General features: G+C 50.7%; 1 protein-coding gene across 1 annotated transcript in view; it reads right to left on the bottom strand.

Annotated features, from left to right (window-relative positions):
- PIK3C2B (phosphatidylinositol-4-phosphate 3-kinase catalytic subunit type 2 beta) overlaps positions 1–5,948 on the bottom strand; it is a 64,206-nt gene extending 58,258 nt beyond the window's left edge. Inside the window, exon 1 of the mRNA XM_080824700.1 lies at positions 5,818–5,948. The gene's annotated coding sequence lies outside the window, so the exon portion shown is untranslated. The remainder of the gene's footprint in view (positions 1–5,817) is intronic.
- Positions 5,949–12,784: the final 6,836 nt, after the last annotated feature.

Below are 12,784 nucleotides of genomic sequence, written 5' to 3'. Positions count from 1 at the left end.
CAGAACACAAAATCCAGAAGGGCAGGGGCTGTCCTCTTCACTCCTGTGCCCTGAGGAGAGTGTCAGGTACATCGTGAATAAACCGTACGATACAAACTCCTTCAATGGGTCTGGCCAGATTAAAGTACTTTTGCTTCACCTGCTTTGCCTTTCACTTTGTCCCCCAGCCCAATTTCTACACATTGTTCTGATCTCGGCTAACACTGAATTTCTTCCAGGAAGTCTGACTACCCCAAATGCCCCCCTTATGAGTTTCCAAAGCATCCCATTCTCCCCCACCCACCCACTCACCCCACAGCCTATTGACTTGTCTGTATTCCCCACTCAGCTGTAAGTTCTGGAAGGCTCTCTGTCCTCACCACTGAAAGCACTGACAGTCATTAGTAAGCCCTCAAAAACATCTGTTGAATGAATGAATGAGTTCTTTCTAACCATTCTCTTCTGAGAGACTTCTCTCCCTTTGAGGCCATAGCTTCTTCCACAAACGACTTTGAGAACAACCCTTTCTGTTGTTAACTGACTCTTGGGGAAACCCCATCTCATTCAGAACTTGGGCCTCATCGACACTTTTCTCTCAGAAGTCCCTTACGGGGGAGTCCTGAAGGAAGTAACACAGGTGCCGGAGGTATCCTGACCTGGATTCAAACTGCGGTTCTTCTCTAATTATCTTTGGCATGTTTCTTAATCTTCTTTCGAAGCAAACCTAATCGGAATCGCAGCTGTCCCATTGCTAAAGGGTGGGGACACATTTTGATCGTCATGGTTTCCTCCAAAGTTAGGGGATGGGGAAAGTAAAGATAATATCTGAAAAATTACAAAGTGGGGGCACCTGGGTGGCTCAGTGGGTTAGGCCTCTGCCTTCGGCTCAGGTCATGATCTCAGGGTCCTGGGATCAAGCCCCGCATCAGGCTCCCAGCTCAGCAGAGAGCCTGTTCCCCAACCCCCCGCTTGCCTCTCTGCCTACTTGGGATCTCTGTCTGTCAAATAAATAAATAAAATCTTAAAAAAAAATAAAAGAAAAGAAAAGTTATGAGGGGATAACACCTGAAACTAAATGTTAACTAACTGGAATTAAAATTAAAACTTAGGGGAAAAAAAAAAGAAGAAAAGAAAAAGAAAGAAAAAAAAGCTACCAGAGGATGGACACTCAGTACTGCTTGTGCTATTCTTGGTCACACACTCTTACCCTTCTTGGTACTTGAACTTTTGCTCCGGTGGCTCCTTCTCCCCTTGTGTTCCAGAACCATCTGCAACAATGTCGTGCAAACTGCACTTGAGAGAATTTGCCAACCCTCTGGAACCACTCTATCTTTCAAAGTCTCTTGTCAGGGAATTATATCTATCTTTTCCCTTAATTTAAAAAAAAAAACAAACTCTGCCTTCTTGAAGTCTAGAGTGGAAACGTGAAATCCTGGCCATTATATTTTGGGAGGAAATAATAGAGACGTTTTCTTCCAGCTTCCCCTAATACCCAATTTGCAAACGATCTCCCCCTTTTGGGTCAGAATTAAACACACTTTAATGGTGCTCCTTATCAGTTTAACTTCCTTTATTTATCCTCAGGAAGAACTAACCACACTGCGAATCAGGAACGTGGCAGACGCTCTGCTTCCAGAAAAGACGGACTCTCAAGAGATGTTTCGGCAGTGGAAAAGCCCCATCATGACACTCTCCTATGTTCTGGATTCGTCTAAGACCTAAGACAAGAAAGGCTCGTGTCTATTATCTATTTCTTCTCCCTAGCAAGGCACACTGTAGCATTTCCTCAAAATGGAATCTTCTTGGTTCTTTCCTCTTTCCCCCAAACCCTATGTCTCCTGGTTTGCTGCCAAGGGTACCAACTACACTAAGATAGACAGAAGAACTTAGCTAGAGAGGATGCCTCCACGCAAGCTTACTCCTGGTGGGCCTGGGCTTAGGCCTGACACCCACCTCCATTTGCGGAGGAGACAGGGAGAGGAGACAAGGTAGAATCGAGCCTCCAGGGCAGGACCCCAGGAGCAGAGACTTAGGACACACAAAGCATTGTAGGAAGAACTGCCAAGAAGAAAAGAAAGCATTGCCACCCAGGAGATTGATCTCACCATGACTAGGGTAGGCTGGCGGGAGAGAGAGAAAGCTGCAGGAAGAAGGGAATGGAAGAGAGTTTTCAGGAAGGAGTAGAGGCAGGAATGATAAAGCATTGGTGGAAGGAAAACATTTTCTGAAGAGGCAAATGATCTCTGGTTCCTCTTGGATATACTACAGAGCCTCTGCAGGGTGAGACTTCCTATGAGAAGTATTTCAAAAGAGAAAGGAGTGAATGGCTAGATCCTTCAGCCCCAGGTTCTGTGTTCTGCCTCAGGAATACTGAGAACCTCTTTCCTCTTCCTTCTCTTGACCTTGAGGACCTCTGCCCCGCAGCACTAACAGTGTCTTCTGTGTCCTTAATGTCTTTAACCAACACAGGAATTTGGGGTGAGTGAATTCCATCATTAGTGCTCTGAGAGAATTCCCCAACAATGAAATCACTGACAAGGTCTGCACACGATTGTGAAGTGCCGAAAGGTAGGTCCTGTCGTCAGTCATATTGTGATCCAGGGGGCAAGGGTAAAGTTCTAACACTGCTAGTAACTGTGTGACCTTGGGAGAGTCACTTCTTCTCAGAGAAATGACCTCCAAAGTCCTTGCCAGTTCTAAAGCTGTATGCGGTCATAGGATATGCAAGAGTAACAGCCTCCTACGTTTCATTTTGTAAAACAGGCATGAAATAAAGCAGACACAGAAATACTAAAACAAAAGATTTGCCTTGAATTTCCGGAGTACCCCAAGTCCCAAATCTCTTATTAATGTTGCCCAGAAGGTAGCAAAATTACACGATTTGATTACCCCCAGTCTTCTCCTTACACTGAGGTAGGGATATGAATGAGAAAGCAGAAAAAGGTAAGGCAGGATCCCAAGGAATTCATATACATGTGCCTTGACCCCCAAACACCTGGGAATTAAGGAGGTGCTGTGCTGGGCCCCTGCCCCTGGCAAGTTTATTATCTAAGGAATTGTCCCAGTCTGGTGACATGTCAAGGGCGTTCAAGTCAGGGAATCTGGTCTGAATGAATTTCATAGCCCTTTCTGTCCTCCCAAGACCTGATATCATCCTCACAGTGGCATCGAGGTTATGAGCACAGGGTCTGGAATGAAACAGCCTGCTTCCAATCCGTCCTCTGTCATTTACCAGCTGACTGACATCAGTAAATGTTAGCTATTATATTATTTGCCAGCTCAGCACTACCCTGTCTATGGACAGTAGCCCACCTTTGGTGGGTCTTTGTTTCCCTACTTGCCTACAGATATTAACGAGCAGCCTCTCTCCTAGCTCCCATCCTACCAACACTTTTTAAAGAGAAGTAACCCCCCCCCAAAAAAGAGAAGTAACCCAAGAAATAGCTACCTTGTTATCTGCCCATCACTCTTCCCTCGTCCTAGATTCCAGCACATTCTCTATTCCATCCCTTTCTCCCACTCCTTTCGCAAAACCCGCCAGCTGTCCCTCCCTTGTTGTAAGCAAGGCTAAACTCAGGGTGTATAACCCACACTGGTCTAGTCCTCTGCAGTTTCCAGAGTGCTTTTGCACACTTGATTTTATTCAGTTCGTGGTAAGCAGTGCATTTCATCTTTAAAGCTATCTCGTGAGCCAAGGGTATGTTTCCCCCATTTTACAGATTATACAAACTAAGTCTTCGGTTCATAAGTTGTTCATGCTCACACTCACACCGGGACTCTAACCCAAGCCTCCTGACCCCAATTCCACCCACTATATTCTCTACTACTCTGCTTTATCAAATCCAAGTTCAAATACTAGGAGCACAAGGAGCCTGAAATTTATGGCCAGCCACAAACCCCTCAAAGGGAACACAGTTCTCTCATTTTCCTCGGTGCTGGCTGTGGCAGGGCTGTCCAGGCTGAAGGACCAATCCCATGAGGCACCTGCGAAGCACCTAGGCCAAGTGCAGTGAGGAAACCAGAGAGGGGACCAAAGGCCCACAGGGCTGTGGGGTGTCTGCTAGAGGGCCACTGTGTCATGGCAAAGACCAAAAGCATTCCAGATCACTGGGCAATCCCAAAGGAGCCACTCAGAGAAAATCCTGAGGCCCCAGATCCACGGGGCCTCCCTCCCCGATGCTTCCAGCTAGAGGAAAATGCACAAGCTCCCTCCCCGGCCAGGGCTGCGAGCTTGATCCAATTCAGAAACACACACACCCATGCACACTCAGCAGTAAACTCAGAGTCATGGAAATCAAACCTTGAGCTCACCCAAAGGCCAAAGGAGAAGCAGCCACAGCTTCAGCCCAGGGCTCCAGCTCACAGCCACTGATCTCCTCAGGCGCTAGATGCCAGGCAAGTGCTAGGAAAGGGGCCTCTGCTTAATTTTTCCATGGACACAACCCCAGATGGGACTGCCAGGCTCTGGAGGAGATGAAGTCCTGAAGCCCCATGACCTCTCAGCTGTAGGATGCACAGCTGAACTTGGGGAAGGAGGAATACTTGGGGATCGGGTTTGCCACCCCCTGGAACGCTTCTTTCCCACTATCTTTCCAAGGCCTAGCGTGGTGGTGGAGTAAGTTTTCATTCAGCAACTGATACAGGGTTGGAATTCAGTGCAAATTGCTTACATCTGCTTGGCCACATCCCAGACAGCCAGGTAGTTGAGAGAGAGAAGGAGGGGCAGTGTTGGCCCACTTCTGGAAGCCCGGGTAGCTGTGCGCTCAGGAATCTGGTGCCATGCTGGGACCAGCCAACCCAGGGTACACTGGAGAGGGGGGGAAGCCATCAGGGCACCAGGAGACAATAGAGATTCCGTCCCAGGCATGGCTGGTGGGACTGGGACAGGGAAGCCACAAAGACCTCGAAAGGGGGTGGGGACGGAGGGGGAGAGAAGGTTGGCCTGAAGGAGCAGGAGCAATGGGAGATTCTTCTCTCTCTCTCTCTCTCTCTCTCTCTCTCTCTCTCTCTGTCTCACACACACACACACACACGCCCCTCAGCCAACCAGGGTGTGTACACTAACCTCATACATTTGGTAATCTCTTCTCACAACCCAGGAGCTTGCCAAACCCCTTGGCTCCCCACCTCACCCCACCCCAGCTTGGCAGCGTCCCCTGGGCTTCCTGCTGCTGCGACTGCTCCCCAACATCAAAGCCGCCACTGTCGGGAGCCGAAAACGAGAGACAAGTACCAGCCAGGAGAGCAGCGCCTCCCCGGAGGGCCCGGAAACTCGGGCCTGAGGGTCCCTCTCTTCCCCCTCCAGCTTCTCCCGGTGCTGCAGTACCCTTATAAGGCAGAAGCCAAGTACGCCCTCCGTCTGGCTAAAAAATGTATATATTTCCCAAGCTAGATGCTGACTTTTCACCCACTGCAAGGGAAAGCGCCACCCCCCGCTACCCCCACTCCGGGCAGGTTTGGCTTTTTATTTCTTATCTTAAACAAACCAACCCCCCCCCCCCCAACCACTGGCTGGCTCAGATCGCCTTGCAGCTGGGAGCCAGGAAGTGTGCTAAGAGGGAAAGGAGTGGGAAGGCGGTGCCCCGGGGCCCGAGACGCCCCGAAACCGCAGGGACCGGGTGGCTGCGGGGGTCGGCCACCTGCAGGGCGCCGCGGGCCGGAGCTCTCGCGGCCACCGCGTCCGCGGCTCGGCCGGCCCCCGGGAGCCCGCGGTTCCTTCCATTGTTGCCCCTTGGCTGATGCCATGTTGGAGCCAGAGTCCCCTGACCTCCGCTCCCTCCGCTCGGCGGGCCGGCTGCAGAGCCGGGGCCGGCGCTCCCGGCTCGCCGCGCGTCCTACCTGCGCTCGCTGCGGGCTTCCCCGCGAGGACCCGACGTGGCGTGTGCTCGGCGACAGGGGCTGCCGGCTCCGCAGCTTCGGGCGTCCCCGGCACCCGGGCGCGCCGGCCGCGCACCGCCCGCTCCCGGGCCGCTCCCCTCTCCGCGCTGCGCGCCGCGCGCGCCGGCCCTGGGACCCCCACCCCGGGGCGGCGGGGAAGGCAGGAAAGGGCGCGGGACCGGCTCCGGAGGGGGGGGCGCGGGGGAAGCCCTCCGGGCCACGAGCGTGCGCGAGCCCGCAGAGTCAGGCCACCCCGGGTGAGACAATAGCGAGAGCAGCGGGCGGGAGCGGAGAAGCCATCTCCCGGAGACCCGGCGCACTGCACGGCGACGCGACGCGCGGCCAGCCCCGGCCTGGACAGGCAGCCGCCCGGCCGCCCGCTCCAGCCCGCAGCGCCGAGTCGGCGGCGAGCGCGAGGGCGGGGCGGGCCCCGGAACCCTGACCGCCCTCCACCTCTCCCGCCCGCCTCCCGCCTCCCTCCCTCCCTCCGCCGCCGCTCGCTGCCTCCCTCCCTCCCCGCGGGGGCGCGGGGGCGCGGGGGCGCGGGGGCGCGGGGGCGCGGGGGCGCGGGGGCGCGGGGGCGCGGGGGCGCGGGGGCGCGGGGGCGCGCGGCGCGCGAGCGTCCGATTGTGCTCGGGAGCCCGCAGCCGGCGCTGCCGCGTCCCACTCGGGTGAGGTCTCTGTAGCTGGGTCGTTACTTTTCCCCGCGGGGACCCCTTTGCTTAGTGTCAGATGAATGCCAGCTCGCCCTGCTGAAAAGGAACCGCGGGCGGTTCGAGGACTTTCCCCCCCTGCGTTATTAGGATGGCGGCGCCTGCAAAAGCCCCTACCTTGAGGGCGGAGGTGGGGGTAGGGGAGAAGCTGTCTCCGCGCTGAGCACTCAGCCGTGGTGGTGTTTCTGTCCGCCCGAGTGCCTCGTGCGACCTGAACCCTAGAGAATAGCAGTCCTGAGGGGGAGGGGTGCTAGAGGGTCCTCCAGCCCAGCTGTGGTAGTAGGTTATGTTTAAAATGTTGACTCGAAGTGCTTTTTTTGAGCAGTGGTCTCTAGAAGAATTTTCCTAAAGACTCCACCCAAAAAAAAAAAAGAACAACCCAAAATTGGCCAGCTCCTCATTTGCATTTACTTTGCATGGTAACTAAGATCTCCGATCTCAAAGTACAATTTCCTCAAAACTTGAATTTGTTCTCTCCCAGTGCTCTCCTTCCTCTCTGGCCGGTCTGCAAGGATCAACACCTGGTTCCCAGCCTCCCTCCCCTGCCTTCCCCTTCAGGTATGGGGTCTCCAGGCTCCCAGCCTCACTCAGAAGCCTGGAACTCCCCAGCCAGGGTTCCCATGGAAACGTCTGCCAACCTACCCCTTTCCTGGTCTCAAGGAAATATTTGTTAAAATGCTACTATTTCAGTCCTGTTTAGGGTTTACTAGAGTTAACAAAAAAAAAAAGTTGGAAAGGCCTTTTTAATAAGATATGGGACCTCTAAAATTTCCTCATTAATACAAAACTGCAAAAACCCAACACAATTCCTAAAGTTAGAGAACTTGAAGAGACTCCAAAGCTCCGTAAGAGGATATTTATTAAGTAGGGAATTTGACTAAGGAGAAGGAGTCCTACCAGGAGAAAGCAATGTAAAAAGCGAGTTCCCGATGCAGAAGGATTTCTTGGGATTTTGTTTTGTTCTTATATAAGACGAAATCTGAGTGAATGCGAGGGACCCCTAATTGCAGGCTACCCTGAGTGAGACCATAGGAGGAGAAGCCCATGAGGGGGGAGACCCAAGCTTGTGTTTCTTCTCTCTACTCTCTGCCGTGTGGCCTTGGGTAGTCGCACTCCCAGCATCAGTAATCATAATCAGTTTCACTTACCACTCAGGGCTCTTGTGAAGAGCCAATGAGAGAATGTCCGTGAACCATTCCGATGACTGTAGACAGAATGCTCTGCACACAGATCATAATGGAAATGTTATCCTCAAGAGCCAGAGCAGATAAAAACACGCCTTCATTCACTTGTTCACAGTACAAATATTTGTGACCCTTACTGTGTGGCCGTCATCAGGCTCAGCTCAGAGGCCCAAGAGAACAGAGTGGCTTAGGCGCCATCAGTATGTCTGTTGCCAGAGTGAACATTTCTCAAGTGGGGAGCTAACAGGAAATAAGCCTGGCTCGCTGGTTGAACATCCTATCAAAGGCTCTATAACGCACTTTGGTAGGGAGAAAAAATTTCCTTAGAAACCAGGGCACGCCAAGTTTAGATTTTGTCCTGTGGGTGACAGAGAACCCAGGGTGTAGACAAGTGGAGCTGGGAATGATCAGAAAAACCTTCTGGCATATTACACAGGAGGATTTGGAAGATGCACTCTGTGCCTTCCCTTTGTCTCTGCAGACTCAGTGTTGACCGTGGGCTTCCTAGTAGAGGGTAACCCCTGGGAGCCCTGGCAGAGGATTGGAAGGAAAGAGGTTAAATAGGTCTGGGTATTTGCTTCTCGGGATTTCCCTCTCTTTGGAGTCCCTGTGGGCTGGCCGCCACCCTCAACCGAAGTTCACAGCTCCTTCTGGGTGGTTCCCTCTCCTTCCCTGAACTTTCTCAATGCAGATTATCTCAGTTGGCTTCTCAGACCTGGGAGTGGAAATTCGCTTTCCTGCCGGCCCCAGTGTGCGGCGCACTATTCCTGTGGCTTTCCTTCACCCTGCTGACCCTTTGTAAATTGTCTCTTCAAATTGGAGTGTGCCATTTGTTTCCTGCCATGTTAGGAGTATGGGCTGAGAGCTCACAGAGGCCTGCGGTTTCATTCAGAGTGCAAGACCAGAGAATCTCAAGACAGGGCCAGGGCTGTGGCAGTGAGGATAAAAAGGAAAGGACAGGTACAAGTAATGATTAGAAAGTCAAATCAAGGGGCACCTGGATGGCTCAGTGCGTTAAGCCTCAGGTCACGATCTCAGGCTCAGGGTCCTTGGATCGAGCCCCGCATCACATCGGGCTCTCTGCTCAGCAGGGAGCCTTCTTCTCCCCCTCTCTCTGCCTGCCTCTCTACCTATTTGTGATCTCTCTCTCTGTGTCAAATAAATAAGTAAAATCTTAAAAAAAAAAAAGAAAGTCAAATCAATAATTGATAATATATTGAGTGTAGGGAGTGGGGGGAAGGATCTAGAATCACTGTCTGCTTGATGCCTTAGGAATTAGTGGCAGGTCATGCCATGTACCAGGTGGGGGACTATGGTAAGACAGGGCCCAGGTATTGGGGGAGCAAACATGAATTTCATTTTGGGCATGTTGGGTTTGGGTTAGGTGTGGAATGTTTGGGTGAGGATGTCTAAAAACTAAAGTCAAAGCAGAGGTGTGGACAAGTGAGGGCAATTTTGGACTCCTCAGATTATGGATAGTCAGTGAAACTGTGGGCATGCATGAGATCTCCCAGGTGGGCGTGCAGAGGAAGAGCCCTGCCAAAGAAGTTGAGAAGAAACAACCAAGTTGGTAGGGAAAAACTGAGACCAAAGAGTATCAGGATGGAGGGTGGGAGGAAGTGTCAGGAAAGTGACTGGAACACAAGTGTGGCAGGGACAACCAGGAGGGCAAGCCTGGGAAGTGCCCTTTGGATTGGCAGGAATCCACTGGAGCTTCTTTCTAGAAGCCTGGCAATTCATGGAAAGAACTATGTCAGTGGATACGGGTTGAAGAGGGTGAAGGTTTTTGTTATGGCTTTCCTTTTTCAGATGGGAAGGAATTGCAGTGCAATTGTTGAGGGGGGAAGACCAAGGAGAGAGATGATTAATGAAAACTGTTCCAGAGGAAATGGGATCTGGCACACCAGAGGGAAGGAGATGGGGTTACCTGGTACATCTGCGAGAAAGGGCAAGGAGTGGAGGAGACACTTGTGTAGACTGGTAAGCCTAGAGGTTAGGAGCTAACCGGTTGCTACCTGACGGTCTGCAAGCAATCTCCTGAAAGAGAAGAAGTCAAGCTGGGCTTGAGGACTTAAAGTAAGTGGATAAACTTAAAATAGACACCAAAAGGAACGAGAATGGTAGCTTCTCAGAGAGAGAAATGGAATTGTCAGCAGAGTCAAGGATGTGGCTGGAATCAGATATTCTGATATGTAGTGGAGGGGATATTAACATTTTCCTCATTTTCTTCTGCAGCGCCGGGAAGCCCAGGTGTAGGATGTTGAACCAGGGCTGCAGGTGGGGTGTTGCAGAATAGGTACAGTCGGAGGATAAAGGGGAAGGCGGTCCCTGATAAAAGAGGAGGGGTCCAAGGAGGGACACGAAGCTGGAGAAAGGCTGTGAATCTTGAGGAAGGGGGCCTGGCTACCTCTAGTCTTGCTCTGCTCCAGTCTCTTCCCCAATACCCCAGCCAGAACGATCTTTCTAAAGCAGACATCTGCTTCCCTTACTTAATTAACATCAACTAGCAGGGAAGCTCCGTGAGGGCAGGGATTCTTTAGGTCTGTTTTTTTTTTTTTTCCCTTTAGTTTTAGACTTCTGTATTCCCAGAGCCTGGAACATGCCTGGCACATAGCACGTGCTCAATAAAATTTGTCCAGTGGATGAATGGGTGGCTCCATAGAGCTCTTGGATGAAGCCCAAACTCCTTAAGAAAGTCAACAAGGCTACTCATAATCTGCCGCTTGCTTTTCAGAGGACAGAAACTTTGTCCTGTTTATCCTTGTATCCTCAAAACAGCACCTACCATGTACGGGGCTTTAAGAAATGTGCGTTGAATGAATAACTCCCTCCCTCATTCCAATGCAAACTCCGCGTTTTTTCTGGAATACATGTGATTCCTGCCTAGGAGTCATTCTACAAGCTCTTCCTACTGGTTGAAAAGGGCCTCCTACCCAACCACCCCCCCCCCACTTCTGTTGCCCTTCCCTTTATGTGGCTGTCTTTCTACAGCCACATAAGGCATTATGGTAGGCAGAATAATGCCCCCCCCAATGGAGGAAATGTCTGCTCCCCAATCCCTGGAACGTGTATCGTTCCAATTTTAGTATATGTGCTGCCGAAGCGAGCACTCCCTGGAACGTGTAAATATGTTATCTTACATGGCAAAAGGATTGTGCAGATGGGATTTAGTTAAAGACTGTGAGATTGGGAGATTAGCCTGGATTACCCATGTGAGCCCAAGCTAATCACACTGGTCCACAAAAGCAGAGCATGTTCCCCAGTTGAAATCTGAGGGCGCTGTGGTGCTGGAAGAATGGTAAGATACAACACTACTGGCTTTTAAGTCAGAGGGTTGAAGTCCTGAGCCAGGGAACGTGAACAGCTTCCAGAAACTGGAAAAGCAAGGAAACAGATTCTCCCCCAGAGCCTTCAGAAAGGACAACACGACCCTGTTGACACTTTGATTTCAGCTCAGTGGGACCCATGTTAGGCTTCTGATCTACAGAACTGTATGATAATAAACTTTTAATCTACTAAATGTGTGGTTATTTGTTATAGCAGCTATAGCAGGCTAATACACCCTACAATTAGCTTTCCAGGAAACTTCCCTAGAGCGCCTCCCGAGAATGTCAAAATACACCTGAGAGATGCCTGGATTGTCACACTAATCACAGATTGTCGGAATTACTTGTCTGACTTTTTCCTGAATTGGGGAGGGGACAGAAGAATGATTAGACTATAAGCTCCTTAAGGACAAGGCAATCTCTGTTGGGTTTACCCTTTAATTTCTAAAATTAATTCATTGCCTGATCCAAAGCTGGTGTTCAGTAAATATTGGTGATGAGTGAATGAATGGGGACCCAGTTATTAGGGAGCAGGTAGTTGAAATGAATGAGAGGAGAAGGTGAGTAAATCTGTGCTGTGTTCTCTTGGGGTTCTGCTCTGGGTTAGGGTTTTTTGTTTTTGTTAAGATTTTGTTTATTCGACAGAAGGAGAACACAAGCAGGGAGAGCAGCAGAGGGGGAGCAGCAGACTCCCTACAGGAAACTGATGCGGGGCTTAACCGACTGAGCCACCCAAGGGCTAGGTAGGGTTTATCTGCGAAACAACTTAAACAACTTTAATTGCAAAGGCAATTGCAAAAGGAATTAACTGCAAAAAAAGAAATTGCAAAAGGCAATGTTTGCACCATTTTCCTTTAAAAACCCTTCAGTAGACTTTCCACAAAAAGATCCAAATATTTTTGAAAGGAGAATAGATGTTGGAGATGGGGTAGGGTAGCCCTGGAAATATTTAGTGGTTGATTGACTTCTTCAATCTCACTGAATCCCACTGGCTTTGACAACAGTCCTGCTCCTCTCTTACACCTTTCCAATGACCCAGGACATTTGAGGGCTGCCTGGTTCAGGAAATATTTATCCCAGTGTCTGAGCTCTTGCTGCTGTCCAAGACTATGGGGCTGCTAGCTTCCCTGTATTCTCAGAGAGGTGAGGGGTGGGAGCACCCACCAGAAACCCCGGTTGCTCTCAGTTTGAAGTTATTAGGGCCAAATCACCAGAGGAGATGTCTCCAAACAACTTCTCTGTACCAGGCATCTCCCCAGTGCCTTGTAATGGTCTCAACTCCAAATGGTCTCACCTATACAGTGATGATGGAAGACTGGGTCCTCGAGTAGGCAGCTACACTTGGCATTGGTTTGGGAAGCCCAGGGAAAGCCTCCCCCAAATTAAACCTTTCCTGCAAGGCCTAAATTGAATTTCACTGTTAGAGATGTGCTATCTGGCTCTCAGTACAATTGGATCCAATTCACAACTACCATGCCATGTGCTTTCTCTGCCATGCATGTTGTGGGACCCTCAGGATGAGGAAGACAAGACCTCACCATGCATGTTGGTGCCCTCAAGTCCCTGTGAAAACCGTTTCCACTCCAAGGTGTGACTGCTTAAGCTAACGGTTGCTGACTGTTAAGAAGACTGGGTCCAGGTACAGATGGAGTCACTGAGAGGGGAAGGAGGTGGGAGAAGGGTAATACCTTTCCTGCTCCACAAC

This window comes from Martes martes (assembly GCF_963455335.1).
Source record: "Martes martes genome assembly, chromosome: 15".
Classification (NCBI taxonomy): Eukaryota; Metazoa; Chordata; class Mammalia; order Carnivora; family Mustelidae; genus Martes; species Martes martes.
The sequence above is the reverse complement of the archived record's forward strand: the minus strand, read 5'-3'. Positions and strand labels throughout refer to the sequence as shown.